Below are 13,998 nucleotides of genomic sequence, written 5' to 3'. Positions count from 1 at the left end.
AGATGTGTTTATGTTGGAAAAGGCCTTTAAGATCATTGGGTCCAACCACTAATGTATTACTGCCACATTTACCACCAAACCACAGCATCACAGACTCACAGAATTGCTGAGGTTGGAAAAGACCTCTGAGATCATCGTTAATCCACCACTGCTAAATCCATTGCTTACCCACATTCCCAAACACCACATACATTCGTTTTTTGTATGTATTTTAGGGATGGTGATTCCATCACTGCCCCAGGCAGCCCATTTCAGTGCTTGATCACCCTTTAAGTGACAAAGTTTCCTAATATCCAAACTAAACCTGGCACAACTTGAGGCCATTTTTTCTTGTCTTATTGCTTGTTACACAAGAGAAAAGACCAACCCTGACTTGTCTATAATATTCTTTCAGGTACTGGTGGAGAGCAATAAGGTTCCTCCTAAGTGTCTTTTTCTCCAGGCTAAACAACCCTCATTTTTGTCTTAGATCAGTAGGAAAATTACTTTCTTCCATAAAGAAAAATATGGTTCTTTTTATTTTACTGTTAGAATAGGGCCTGCAGATGTGACCCAAACCTTGATTCACCTCTTTCAAAAGGAACAAAGAACCAGATGTGCATAGAAAAGGTAGAATAGTCCGGCCAGGAATCTAGCTGAGGAAGACCTACAGAGGGCTCCATTTCACACTGCTCCCAAGGGGAAAGGACATTCTTATTTAGCTGAAAAATAATGACCACTCTCTGAAAACCATATATTTTATTTTCTCTGGGTAACTCACAGACATTTTACAATGGCAATAAAGTTTTAATTTAAAGCATCAATGATGCAATCTTTCAAGAGGTAATGGTTGGTTTAGTCTCTGGCAGCTCTTTGGTCCAAATATCTTGGTCTTCACTTTTCATGGGCCATTAATGAAGAGATGAACTGCAGAAGAGAAACTTGATCCATTAAATCTATGCCATTACTTCTTTTGTCCTCTTTGCCAATTGTATCCAGATCCAGGTAGTGACTGGAATTTTCCACAAACATCTATTGCTTGTTCCATTTCTCTCTACTCTTTGAATAGTTTTTATTTTGGTCTAAGCATAACTTTTGCCTACAACATCTCTTGCATGGAAAGAAAACTTGCTATGAATACTGATACTTTATTGACTCATTTTATTCCTTAAAAATAGCTATGTCTTTGCATAACTCTTGATCTTGAATGTATTGTTTTGTTGCCTAAAGAAACATTAATCATAAATTCAAGAAAGACAGGGAAACAGAAATAACAAAGATAAAACTGAAACAAGAAATGAATAAAACATTGGAAAGATGTAAATAAATCCACCAAATATGCCTGTTAAATCCTAAGAATATGAATGATTTTATAGAAATAATGGCTTACATGCTAAAGCAAAGTGTTTCTGATCATGACTGTTGTAGTCTGTTTTCATAGCCTAAGATATTCCACTGTCTGACACATCTGAAACAATGAAATAATTTTTCTTTCAAAGTAAAAAGAAGTATCAGATACCTAAATAGAACAAAAAATAAAACTCAACCAAAAATTTTGAGGCTTTTTTCTTAAATAAAGATAATGAAGTCAGATTTTCTTTTATTTAAAAAATGCTATAAATATATTTAGCATAAATAGATATAATTTTTCAATGTCTTTGTTTGACAAGTTTTTTCTTTGAAATATGAAAGCATAAAATTCTCAACCATTTAAGTATCTGAGATCCTAAAAGGCAATAACTTTTGCTTGGTGCCAAGTATCCTGTGATAGATATTGTGCCATGTATAATATTGTGTGTGTTTCTTATGCTTACTTATCAGCTTAGAATTTGAAAGTTAATTAAAAATATTAAGGTGAGATAAAAATTATCTTCCAAATACAAAGAGAAACACTAAAAGAGACAGACATGGTCAAACCAAAGGTTCAAAAACATCTACTGTAAGGCAGGGAAGGAAGAATGGCACTCATTTTTTCTCCTGGTGCCTCTTCAGTATTTACACATGGGTGAGAGTTTTGGCATCAGGTCCTCAATTCTGTCAGGTTTGTCACTCAGATCTAAAGGATCTAGCACTTTTACCCAGCACGGAGGAGTTCAGAAAATGTCCACCAGAAAAGCTATGCTTCCAAAGTTAAGAAAAAGAAGGAAAAGGGAATTACAAAAGCAATGAAAATGCTATACAAAGGATTTACCTATTCATTACCTGTGTCACTTGTAGAGGATTTGGATGGATTTTAGCTACAGGGAGTCAACTCATCTGACTCTGTATACAGTAAGGACTGCACAAACAGGTGCAATCTCTATTCAAATCATACAATGAACCTCTTCTTTTCTTACATTACACGGCAGCACCAGAGGCACAGGAAGTCTCAGTTTGCTGCACAGCCTGCCTGCTTCAATTCTTCATCCAGCACTCTTCCTCTGCAGGGAACTGAGCCCACAGTCTTTTTCAGCATATGGATGAGTTTCTTCTTAGGGGCTGTTAACACATCCTCAGCTAAGTCAGGATGCCCACCAAAAAAAAAAAAAAAAAAAAAAAAAAAAAAAAAAAAAAAAGTTGCAGCGCCTGTGTGTCCCGGCTGGGCCAGCCCTGGCACCACGACAGCCCTGGGGGCTCTGGGCTGACCAAGCGCAGGGACGAGGCAAAAGCAGGAGATAAAAGGCAGGACTCTTCAGAGACAGGGCTACAGAGTTTATTGGATCAGGGGGATCCTCACCCCAGGGCTCTGTGTCAGAAGAGACCCTGAGAATGTGAGGGGAGCAACTTATAAATGGGACTGCGTCTCAGGGATGGGAACAGCAACAACCCAATAACAGAAAAGTAAGGAGTGACCCTTAACACAACATACAGGTGCAACATCAAATCATAACCAAATGGGAGGGGACCCCCTTGGTTCTGCCCAATCACTCGATGCCTCTCTTGGAATTTTCTGGATGCAGGGAGAGGCCCCAGAGTGACAGGACCAGAGGGTTATGTAACTAATGATTGACACTTAATGAATATCTGACAAACAACTTGGGGGTGAACCAAGGGAAAGGAACAGGAGGGGGGTACAAAGAACAAACCATTTTACATTAAACTTTCTAGAAATAACTCATATAACAGAACAAGCAAATTAAAATCCAAAACATGCACCATCACAAATACATATTTTTTAAACCAAAAGAAAAAAAATCCAGCTTAAATAAATCTTAAATTACGCATTTTTCCTGTCTATTAAGTACTAAATTTCATGTAAACAGCTTCTAGTGTTCATTGCTCTCTGTCTTTTCTTTCTTCTGTACAAAGGCATGAGTAACTCACATCCTTTGTAATGTGGCACTGACCTGTAAAAGACACAAAAAGAACGTGTTTAACAGAAAGGAGAGAAACTCTAAATAAATGAATAATTACTTTGTCTCTCAGAGTATGCACATGCATAAATAAACACCCACACAGCTTTCCATGCTGTTTTACTAAAACAAATCCTCAGACCCCCAGCAACAAACAGCCAGGCACTTATTAGTAAGAATCCAAATAGATATTACAGAGCCTGACTACTTGTTCTTTTGAGATGTAAATATCAAAATTGCTATTTGAAGAAGTAAAATGCAAAAGCAGTTAAAGTTCAGGATTCAATTTTTTCCTCTTCTTTTGATAAACGCATTTACATTTTAATTTTCAGTGTTTTCAATTTTCATCAGTGAAAAGCTGTATCCCTGGATGAAAAGCACAATAATAAAATGTTCTCCACTCCATAATTTTCTTGTAATTCACAGAAATGATCTGAGGGCATATAGCTCACGACAATATATATTATAGCATTCAGTGCAGAGAACTCAATTGTTAGGGCTGCAATTTCAAACGTATGTATATTAATGAACTGGCCATGGCTTCATTTTAAATTCCTAGAGACGTTTTTGCTGACATAGAATCATCACGGCTGTAATCGTAGAAATCTGCAAAGATTGTCAGAACTGTGCATGTTATTTCATTTATTCAATCAATAAAAGTGTCAATGCCAATTATGCTGCAGAAATCCATATAATAGTCCTATTTTTTTTTAAGCCCATCTATGGCACCATAGATCATAAAAGGAACAGAACAATGTGAAATGCCACATCTTACATAATTTGGCAGAACAGTGTGCCTTTATTTATAAGAACGTGCTATAAATCTTGTTCTGCTTTTATTGCAATCAGTTCCCTTTCTACCCTCAAAATGATAAAGCAGATTTTGCTAACCTAAAACAAAACAAATCAAAATTCCAAACAAACACTGGAAACATTATTGGTCTTCATCTATAGCTTGGGACAGTTTTTTGTTATGCATCTTAACCACCCTGGCTACTAGAAACTGCAGAAAAAACTGTTGTAACTTGCTGAACAGACAACAGCATCTACAGTTAACAACTGCTCACTGCGGTACCCATCATAAAATGCAAGATTGGTGTGCAGAGCTATAAAAAACATACAGATTCTCTTCTGAAAAAACCCTGGTACATCAATAATAACATCAGTTGAGAAACCAGAGGATAACACGAAATATGTAGGAGGTCAGCAAAAGCCTGGAAGATAAAGCTCAGAAGCAAGGCTGAAAAGCAGCACAGAATGGAGACTGCATTCAGCACAGCACCAGAGAATAGAGACAGGCTGAAAGCAATAAATGGGGAGCCTGAGATTCCATCTCAGCACGGAGAGCACGCTGCCACAGGGATGTGTACCTCAGCCCATGCTAAGGGAGCCCAGGGAGCCTTCTGGAGGTTTGTTCTTTGGCACTCTTCTTTACTGCAGATGCTGAAACAGGTTTCCTTCTGCTTGCAGCAGACACCTTGCCCTCCTCGCATTCAATCCTTTTTCCCTTCCAAAGCTTTATCTCTCTCTGCCTAGGTTTGTGGAAGCTCCCACTAGCTCTCCTTGCACCTAATTTATTTATGTTTCCTGATCCAGTTTAATTTCTCAGGTTTGGTCAGCATTCTCTCCACATGGCTGTCAGTGTCCTTCAGTGCAGACTAAGATGGACCTATAGCCCTCCCCTCCTTCAGCTCTGGTGCTGCTGAGAGCACTTCCCGTGGGCATCCTCCACAGCTCCCCATCATCCCATCTGGGCAGCAGAGTCTTTTAGAGTAGGAGGTGAACAAGTTTGGCCTTAGCAAGCCAGTGACCTGGGAGCTAGCTGTTTTCTGGAAACATTTCTAAGGATAAGTATCAGGAAGATCTATTTAAGCTAAAAGTTAGAATTGGCGTTAATGTCATGGCTGTAAGGGCGGCACAAACCACATCACACGGGAAACAAACACACACACACACAATATACAGCTGGTTTAGTAGTCTAACTTCTTTTAAGAGAAATGTCAATAAAGATGAGAATACTACTATGTAACATAATGCTTGCTTGCTCAAACCTGGAATATCCCCTGATACAATTGATATAATTTCAAACATGAAACATACATAAACAGTAAAGTACTTTAAAAATAGGAGGGGTGTATTCACTTCCACCATAATTATTCCTCATTATAATGACATAATTATATTCATTATTCTAAATATATGTGAATTTATTGGCATAGTGATGTTGTCAATAAATTTTCTTGTGAAAGGGCCTAATGAATCAGTTGAAATCTGAGTATTTTAATGAAACTGAATACACTGCACTTGTTCACTCACAAGATCATGTCCTTCACATTTTTAGAAACTTAGTCAAGACTGTTGTGTTCACTCATCCTAAATTTATTTGACCTTAATCCATGCTTGATGATGCAGTGAGAAAGCCGAAAGGGACATAGCAGACATAATAAGAGATGTGCCTCACGGCAGGGAGCAGTTTATTCTAATGATTATTTATAAACCCCTTTAGTTCCCCGAGACGTGCTTTAGCAGTTGATTATAGTTTTCTTCAGCATTTTAGAAGCTATTCTTAATAATACGGTAGATTTTTATAGCTGTTAGAATTGAGCTTTTGATTAATTTTGCATTGCTTGTGATACTAAGAGGAGATACTTGCCCCTAGTCACAGCCTGTATAGCCAAAGAAAAGGAACTTTGCTATTGAACACCTACCCCTAGAACAAGCAAGCACTAGAGTGGCTTTCTGAGTTAAAACTCCCTTTGATTTCTCCAGATAATTTTTTTCCCAAGTTAAGGCTGCAGGGCTTGGCTGTGAGTTTGCAAGTGCCAAGGAGCTGAACTGAGTTTTACTACTCCATTACTCATGTTGTCTCTATTTTTCCCCAAACTCTTTATATAGCTGCCACAGTTCCTCTGCACCTTGCAAGAGATGGATGAGCCAAGAAACACCTTTTTAGCAGTGTCTGTAGCACTTGCCAAGTGCCAAGTCATCTATTTTACCTAGGACATAAGCAGTAGCTCTGTGTGCTAGACTGCAGGCCAACTGTCCTGTAAATAAATCCTGGTCTTTCCAGGTTGACCCTCTGCGCACATTTAAACACTTCATCCTTCAAAATTCAAGGCTGCTCTGGGATGCACAGCAGCTACTGAAGGAGTCTGCAGCCACAGAAAGCTCTGCAGTAAGCCACTGGGGACATCAGCAGAGACAGCTTCTTTCTTTGGTAAGAGTTTCTTACCAAAGCCAGGGTTAGAATCTCCTCCTGCCCAGGTTTGATTCTGGGATTACAGAATTTGAAATTTCCCTCTGCATCCTTCTCAGCAGGCATCCACAACGGACAAGGAGTTCACAGTAAAGCAGAGAGAACAAGGGAAATAAACAGTATGATGAGCCAAGGCTTGCTGTTAGCTGTATACTGCATTCTCTGCTACAAATGTTTGGCAGAGATACTTGTTTCTCAGGAATCACTAAAGTTATTTGCAAGCTGCTTCTACCACAAAATGGCTGATTGTTCCTATTCATAAGCAGGGCTGATGTATCTTTCTGACAAAGCAACTTTCATGGAAAACAGAGTTTTAGACAATTACTGCAAAAAGTACCTTCTTTACAAAAAAACCACAATGAACTAACAGTAGCCTCTCTAACTCTAGCGCAGAATTTTAGGTAGGAGCCTGAAAAAAATCTATGGATTAGGAGAGGGAAATCACTGCATCCTTTCAGGATTACTTTTTTTATTCTTGCAGCAGCAACTTCTCTAGTGGGCTGGATTCTGCAGGATGACAGCAGTAGCTGTGGATTCTGTCCATCCAACATAGTGACATAAACTGCACCATGCTAAGTGATCCCACAAAAGTGCTGTAACTACATGCACAAAGACACCTCAACTTGAAAAATCCTAAAAAAACAATGGCATTTTATAGTATTGTTTCACTGATGGCCATGCAGTGCTGGGGGGATTTAGCCCACTTCCTTTTCTGCAGCTATCCCTGTATCGCTTCGATGGGCTTTTCTGCTTGCGTCTGAGCTGACTTTCACAGCAAATAGCATAGATTAAGTTCTGTGCTCTGAGCAGGGATTTCTCATTTCATACATCATTTATAACTTTCTGCAGTGATTCCACCAAGTCGGTATCTCTCCATAACACAAAGATGAGAAGGATGGAAAATATAGCTGAAAAAGTGACAAACCTGCAAATTGCATTTATGTAGAATTCTCTTGCCACAAAGCTTCTACAGCAATTTTATTGAAACCTAGTAAATTCAGTATAACTAAATTTGCAGTTTAGGAAAGTTACGCATTTATGGATTTCAGCACAGTGGCATATTACAGCTTAGCAGAGATGCTAAATATCTCTCACAGAAAATGGAAATTAAATCTGCTGTTCTATTTTGTCAGATCAGTTCTTTGCCCATGGTGCATTGGGCATAGATTTCACTGCTCCCTCCTCACAGAAGTGAAAAATCACACAAACAAAACCCACTTCTACAAAGGTTGCAAACACTAATTACATTATGTTGCCCTATAACTGGCAAGTGATATGTTTTTCATTTTTTGTTACCCTAGGATATTTCATCCATCATTCATTACCCAAATATGAACGGAAGCAGCTACAGGACACCACACTTTGGTGACATCCAGATTCCAGTGAAGTAAACAGCAAAAATCCCACAGGTTTTATTAGAGCCACAAACTGCTCCTTTGTACTGAGTTCTTGTTTTTATAGTCGGAGCCAGTTGCCAAAATGCTGGTCCTGATCCCACTTTCATAGCTGGATAATCAGGATTTACTACAACCTAAATCAGTGAAGTCAGAATGGTGCAAATGAGAGAACTGAGGCCATCTGCTGTGAATTTCCAGATACCAAAAAGGAATTGAAGAAGGGAGAGATTTTCTTAGCAGCCTTCAGTTCCTAATGGGCAAAGGCTTACAAAGAAAGTCCTATCGTGCCTGTCACCCATATTTAACTGTATCTTAAATCAATAGGAAATAACGTCAGTAGGATACACACACTCACAAATACATACATATGAAAACATAAAATTGAATTCAGTTAAAATGCTTTTCATTTCAGTACAGCATATTGCCATCAGATAAAGAAAAAATACATATTATTCTCTGTCTAGTTCTTCCAAAGGAAATAATACCAAAGGTTTAAGAACATGCATTGGCTTCCTTCCTGATAGGATTTAAAATGTTCTTTTCCAATGTAAGCGCAAAACCAAACATTAGGGCTGAAAATCAAGCTCACTAGTCACGCACATTCAAAACTGCTGTGAAAAGACTAGACCTGCTGCAGCCAGTGGCATGACTCCCACTGACTTCCATGGGGCCAAAATTCCACCCAGTTCCTAGTAGAACATTAAATTGGCCACATAATGCATCTCATTTAATGGAGTACGCTAGAAGGCATGATTTATTAAGATTCTCATTCAAGAAAGAAATCAACTGCATTGTGGAAAGAATTTAAATTAATGTATCTGTTACAGCATACCTCTAAACTAAAGTAGAATTCAAAATCCTACTTTTGGTACTGCTTGACTTTTTACCTTCCAAAGAAGTATTGCAGTAAGGGAATTTTGAACTTGATTTCCCACTTTTCCCACTGCAGAACAAGGATGTCACCTACCATATGAGTTTTATCAAAACCTCTTAAAAAAACAACAACAAACTTCAAATCAGACTATATTATGGCACAAAATGTACAGAGGCATGAGTAAATGATTTAGTTGGGTTTTTTTTTCCAACTCATTCCCTGCTTATTTTTAATCCAATTACAAGTCTGTTGGCTGCAAGTAAAATTTGGATCCAAATATCTCTGCTAACCAAGTGGAATTGTTTGGATAGTACAGTCAAAATTTCTAACATCTTAATCAGGTTTCTTTCTGACTTTTTTAATAACAAAAGTAATTGGGTACATTAAAACTGTAATTCTTGAAAGTCCAAGACAAACATCATAATAAAATACCAATTTCTTTAGGGAAAATTCTAGTATAATAAAGAAACCAAGAGGATTTCATTGAAATTACTTCCAAAACCTATAAAAGTTAACAGATTAATCTACTTTCCATAAGTTTTGCTGCATCTTGGGTAGTTTTATAGGAGGACTGGAATTACATATTCTGCTATGCGACCAGGACACCTTTTAAAATGTTATGAGTATCTTGTCACTTCACCGTGGCCAGAACAGACAACGGCAGAACCCCAATCCCTCAGTCAGCAAGGGGCTGAGTGGCCATGTCCTGCAGGTCAGAGCTGCCCTGTGATCCTGTAAGAGCAGTGCATGGGCTGGCCAACACCAGCACCTTCTGTGCTACAAACATTAGGAGAACACAGGTGAGGCAGAGCACCAAGACAACACTTCAGGTGTATTCAGGGGCTCTCACAGGAGGAGAATGCACAGCACTTGAGGCATGAAGGCACCCTCTCTGCCCCAAAAATGGCAGACCCTGAGCACATGGAAAGCATGCACAAAATTATATTAATTTTCAAGAGCAAATAATTGCCACCCCAAACCAGTTCCAAACAAAATATTTTCGGGCAAATCCTTAGTGAAAGTGAATAAAGTCTGACCACTGCAGGCAACTGTCAGAAACTCTAAATAATGAGATTTTGTTACAGACATTTCTTAATGCAGAACAGCAGTAGCAATGAATATGCTGGGACAATGCAGGGGGTCTTATTCTCTTTCTGTGAAAGAAAATAAATGGTGAACTCATATATTTATTGGTTCTAAAACCAAAGAAAAATAATCACAACCACACAGCAAAACCTGTTGCACAAGCAAATAGTATAACTTCTTTTGAGTGCTTGATTAAATATTCTCCTAAATGATGTACTTTACTTTTGCCATAAACACAGCAAGATATGCCAAATTCACCACATTCCTTGATAAATTATTTGTTTTCTCCCTGCTACAAAAAACACATCTTCTTTCAGTAATAATTTTATCTAACTTCAGTTAGCAGCCATCTTCCTGTGCCTTTCTCAGCGACACTGGAAAATCCTCAGCAAGAGCCTTGGTGAAGAGCCGTGTGGCATCTTTGCTATGCCTTAAGCACCCTTCCTTCAAGGCCATCTCTCAACTTTCCTTTAATAGGAACTGAACATATGTGCAGCTTTTCTTTGCTTCCCAGCCCTTGCAGTCCTGCCCTTTACATCATATTCCTCTCTTGTATATGCTCTCTTGTTTGTGCTGCAAACCATGAACCAGAAGCCTCTCAAACACACCATCAGTATCCCTTGTCCAGTAAAACTCTCATGGAAACTCAGCTGTTAACCACTGAAATACAATCTTCTGCTATGCCTCCCCTGCCCTCCAAAACAGCATGAGAACAAGAAACTTTTGCAGCAATTTCAGTACTGGGTATTGTACTGCTTTAAACCCCACTCTGTGAGCTCTTGGTGCCCTGGAACTGCCCCTGAAGTATCTTGGGAGATACAAACCATCACTGTAACTGGCTAGATTCCTCTTCCTCTCCTTTTCCCAACCATGCTTTCCACCAGCATGGTGCTGGTGAGGTTTGTCCACGGGGCTGGACAGCTACTGCCCTTCCCTTACCCACCTCCCTCCAATTCCCAATGGCTTTATCTGGCCACAAATATTGTGCCTCACACTGTAACTTCTTTTAAAATCTATGTTGTTTCTTTCTTTTTTCCACAGTGAAAAGCGAATACAGTTTATTAGTTGGATCCTGTGGGGTTTTCTCAATATTACAGGAAGAAGCCAATATTTTGCTGACTAAAGGAAATTTATAAACAGCCAATTTCTAAATGAAACAGATGGCTTATTAAAAATGAGCAGTCACTTCTTTGGCACACAAAGACAGTTTTATTTCTTCTTGCATTATAATATTACTGGTTTTGTTTATGTTAGAAGCAAGGAAAGTGACAGTTATCATAGTCCCACCATGTTAAGCAACAAATAAAAAAAATAATTGTGTGAGTTTGTTACAAACTGCAAATATCCTGTTACCTTCACTTACATGTGTGCATGCATTGGGTTTGTGGGGTAAGTTTCTGGTAATGGAAGCGGGGGGCATCTCTGTGAAGGTGCTGTAAGATTTCCCCATGTTCATCAGAGCTGATGCCAGCTGGCTCTAAGATGGACCCACCACTGTCCAAGGCCAAGGTCAGTGCAGAAGGAAGGGTAGGAGGTGCTCCAGGTGCCAGAGCAGAGGTCCCCCTGCAGCCCCTGGTGCAGCCCATGGTGAGGCAGCTGTGCCCCTGCAGCCCATGGAGGTGATGGTAATTGGTGAATTATCTTTGCCTGCCCTTATCTCAACTTCTGAAGCTTTCACCATATTTTCTCTCCCCTGTCGACTTGAGGAGGGCAGTGATAGACTGGCTTAGGTGGGCATCCAACATCCAGCCAGGGTCAAATCACCACAATGTAATAGAACGAAGCAAAAAATATCAAGCTGGTACTGAATTTAAGATCAACTGGTTCTATTCATTGTCAAGCATCCCCAAACTTGATTTAGACCTTCTAGACAGAAAATTCACTGTAGTGGACTTCTGAAGTGTCTGTTCATGCGATGGTGCCACTTCATCATCTAGCTCAGGGTCAGATCTCTCACACACATTGTGGATAATCTAAGTAAGCATTTTTTCTTCACATATGACACAGTCCTTTTGCAAAAGCAAAAGTGAGTAAAGACACATTTTCTTGCAGTGCTGAATAAAAATCTGGAGAGATTTCTTGCACTCTTGCATCAAAACTCCCCAAGAAAAGCTTCACACAAACTTCATACATATCTACATGGACATATGTTACCATATTAGAAGACTAGAAACATCACACTAGTCTGAGTCACATGCCCAGTATTTCCTAAGAAATGAAAACAAATTAGAAGAAGACAAGCTTGCCTATTCTTCATGCAGACTGTGGCTGTTCATGTGAACCAAACTTCTCAGCTAAATCCTGAAACCAGTGATACTTCCTTTTCCAATCAGTGTGTTGCATGAAACAAGCAGCTTTGGATATATTTGTTTGAACCTGACGACTATTACTCTCTGAGAATACTAATAAACTTAAAGAATATTAATACACTTATATCTAGATGAAAGCTATAATAATTCATCATTTGAAATCACTATTTGGATTTTCTTCCAAGATACAAAGTAATTGTGCTCTAGAATTACTTTCAGCAGAAAAGGGGGTCACTGCAAAACCTGTGTACACACCAGCAAGCTAGCAATTTTATGGCCAAGGATTTGCATGTTTGTTGATTGTCTAGTCCGTGCAGCTTCCAGAAACTTTAATCAAGAACTAACCATGGCAAAGGCAAGATATCAGCTAAGTCACAAATACACACCCATAATAGTTAGCTTCTCAACCTTCCCAAGTTAGCGCACACAGTATTCTCCTAGAACAAAATTGCTGACACTATAATGAAATATCGGTGTGTATACATAAGCTAAGTCTGAGGATTTCAAAAGATTTTCAAAGAAAGTGACCTCCTGACTTTCTACAACTGAGTCTCTGTGCCTTGATTCTACGAATAATGAATTTGCAGTAATTTCATTTAGAAAAAAGCAGAGGAAAAGGTCACTCCAAACATGGGGAATTAGGCAATGTGATTCCATCAGAAATCATATTGAAAGGATTTGTTTCTTAAAAAATAAAAAAATGAAGAGCATCTTAATATATTAATCTTGTTCCACAGACGCTTGATAGAAAAGCATGCATGAGAGAAGCCCCCAGCCCCTACCAGAAACACTGCCACATCCAGTGGCTCAACTGGACAAACAAAACACAGATACATAGGCTGCACTCTTCTTCAGTAGTTGCCTCCCTTCTGTAGGATATTATATATTGGAAACACTGCAGCTGTTCAGTGCCACACTGAGGGAAACAGCACAGGCTGTCACTGCTGCAGGATTTGGTCCAGAACAGCTGAAAACACCATAGCTTTTTTTCTTGCCACCTTTCCCAAGCATTAGCAGAATAGTACAGGGAAACAGAGCACCAGAAGTCCTGACACATCACAAGTACAGTGATTAGATTTTTTGAAATGCCTTTATCCAGCAGGACAGCAACTGAGGGCATTTTTGATATCCATGTTTTATCAGATCATCCTCTGTAACCAACAGTATTTTTAGACACTGATGTGTGTCTCCACATGCTTTAGTAGCCAGCCTCTCCTGTGATAAAACATACTATTTTCTATCTTGTAGCTTCTCTCCACCCTAAAAGGTTGTCATTCATGCATTGGTCATGCTGGGTAACATTTATCTGCAGTAATAGTGATTGATATTTTTAAGTCTTAAATTATTAGCAGTGTGGCAAGCATCTAATTGCTGTACTTGGTCTAAAACCTGAAATAACATCCAGTCTGAGCTGAATTAAAAGCTAGACACTGACAAAACCAAGAGGATTTGTGTGTGTGACAGTGCACTTGATTTATTGCTTCAGATTGCAAGCAGTGAAAGGCAGTGTCAGTACTCATTTTCAGGTGACAAAAAGATATAAAGAGGTTATTATAAGGACTCCAACAAGTTTCTGCAGGTCTGATCTGGGAGAAGATAATAATGCCAGGTACTACACAGGAATGGTGCAGAAACACAAGAGAATGAGAATAACTGCCCTTGCATGAGCTTCCCAGAAAGCACCTGAGGGTTTCAGCCCCTGAGAACTGTACATATCCAAAATACAGATTTTCAAAGCTTTTATCTAGTCCTGAGGCATTTCACC

The 13,998-nt window shown here is 39.0% G+C and overlaps 1 long non-coding RNA gene across 1 annotated transcript in view; it reads right to left on the bottom strand.

Annotated features, from left to right (window-relative positions):
• Positions 1-723: 723 nt before the first annotated feature.
• The window catches only part of LOC136360212 (uncharacterized), a 39,217-nt gene continuing 25,942 nt past the window's right edge, over positions 724-13,998 (bottom strand). Inside the window, exons 2-3 of the long non-coding RNA XR_010743433.1 lie at positions 3,283-3,305; positions 724-2,457 (exon numbers count right to left, since the gene is read on the bottom strand). This is a non-coding gene — a long non-coding RNA (uncharacterized lncRNA). The remainder of the gene's footprint in view (positions 2,458-3,282; positions 3,306-13,998) is intronic.

The sequence above is a fragment of the Sylvia atricapilla genome, chromosome 4 (genome assembly GCF_009819655.1).
Source record: "Sylvia atricapilla isolate bSylAtr1 chromosome 4, bSylAtr1.pri, whole genome shotgun sequence".
NCBI classification, from domain to species: domain Eukaryota; kingdom Metazoa; phylum Chordata; class Aves; order Passeriformes; family Sylviidae; genus Sylvia; species Sylvia atricapilla.
The sequence above is the reverse complement of the archived record's forward strand: the minus strand, read 5'-3'. Positions and strand labels throughout refer to the sequence as shown.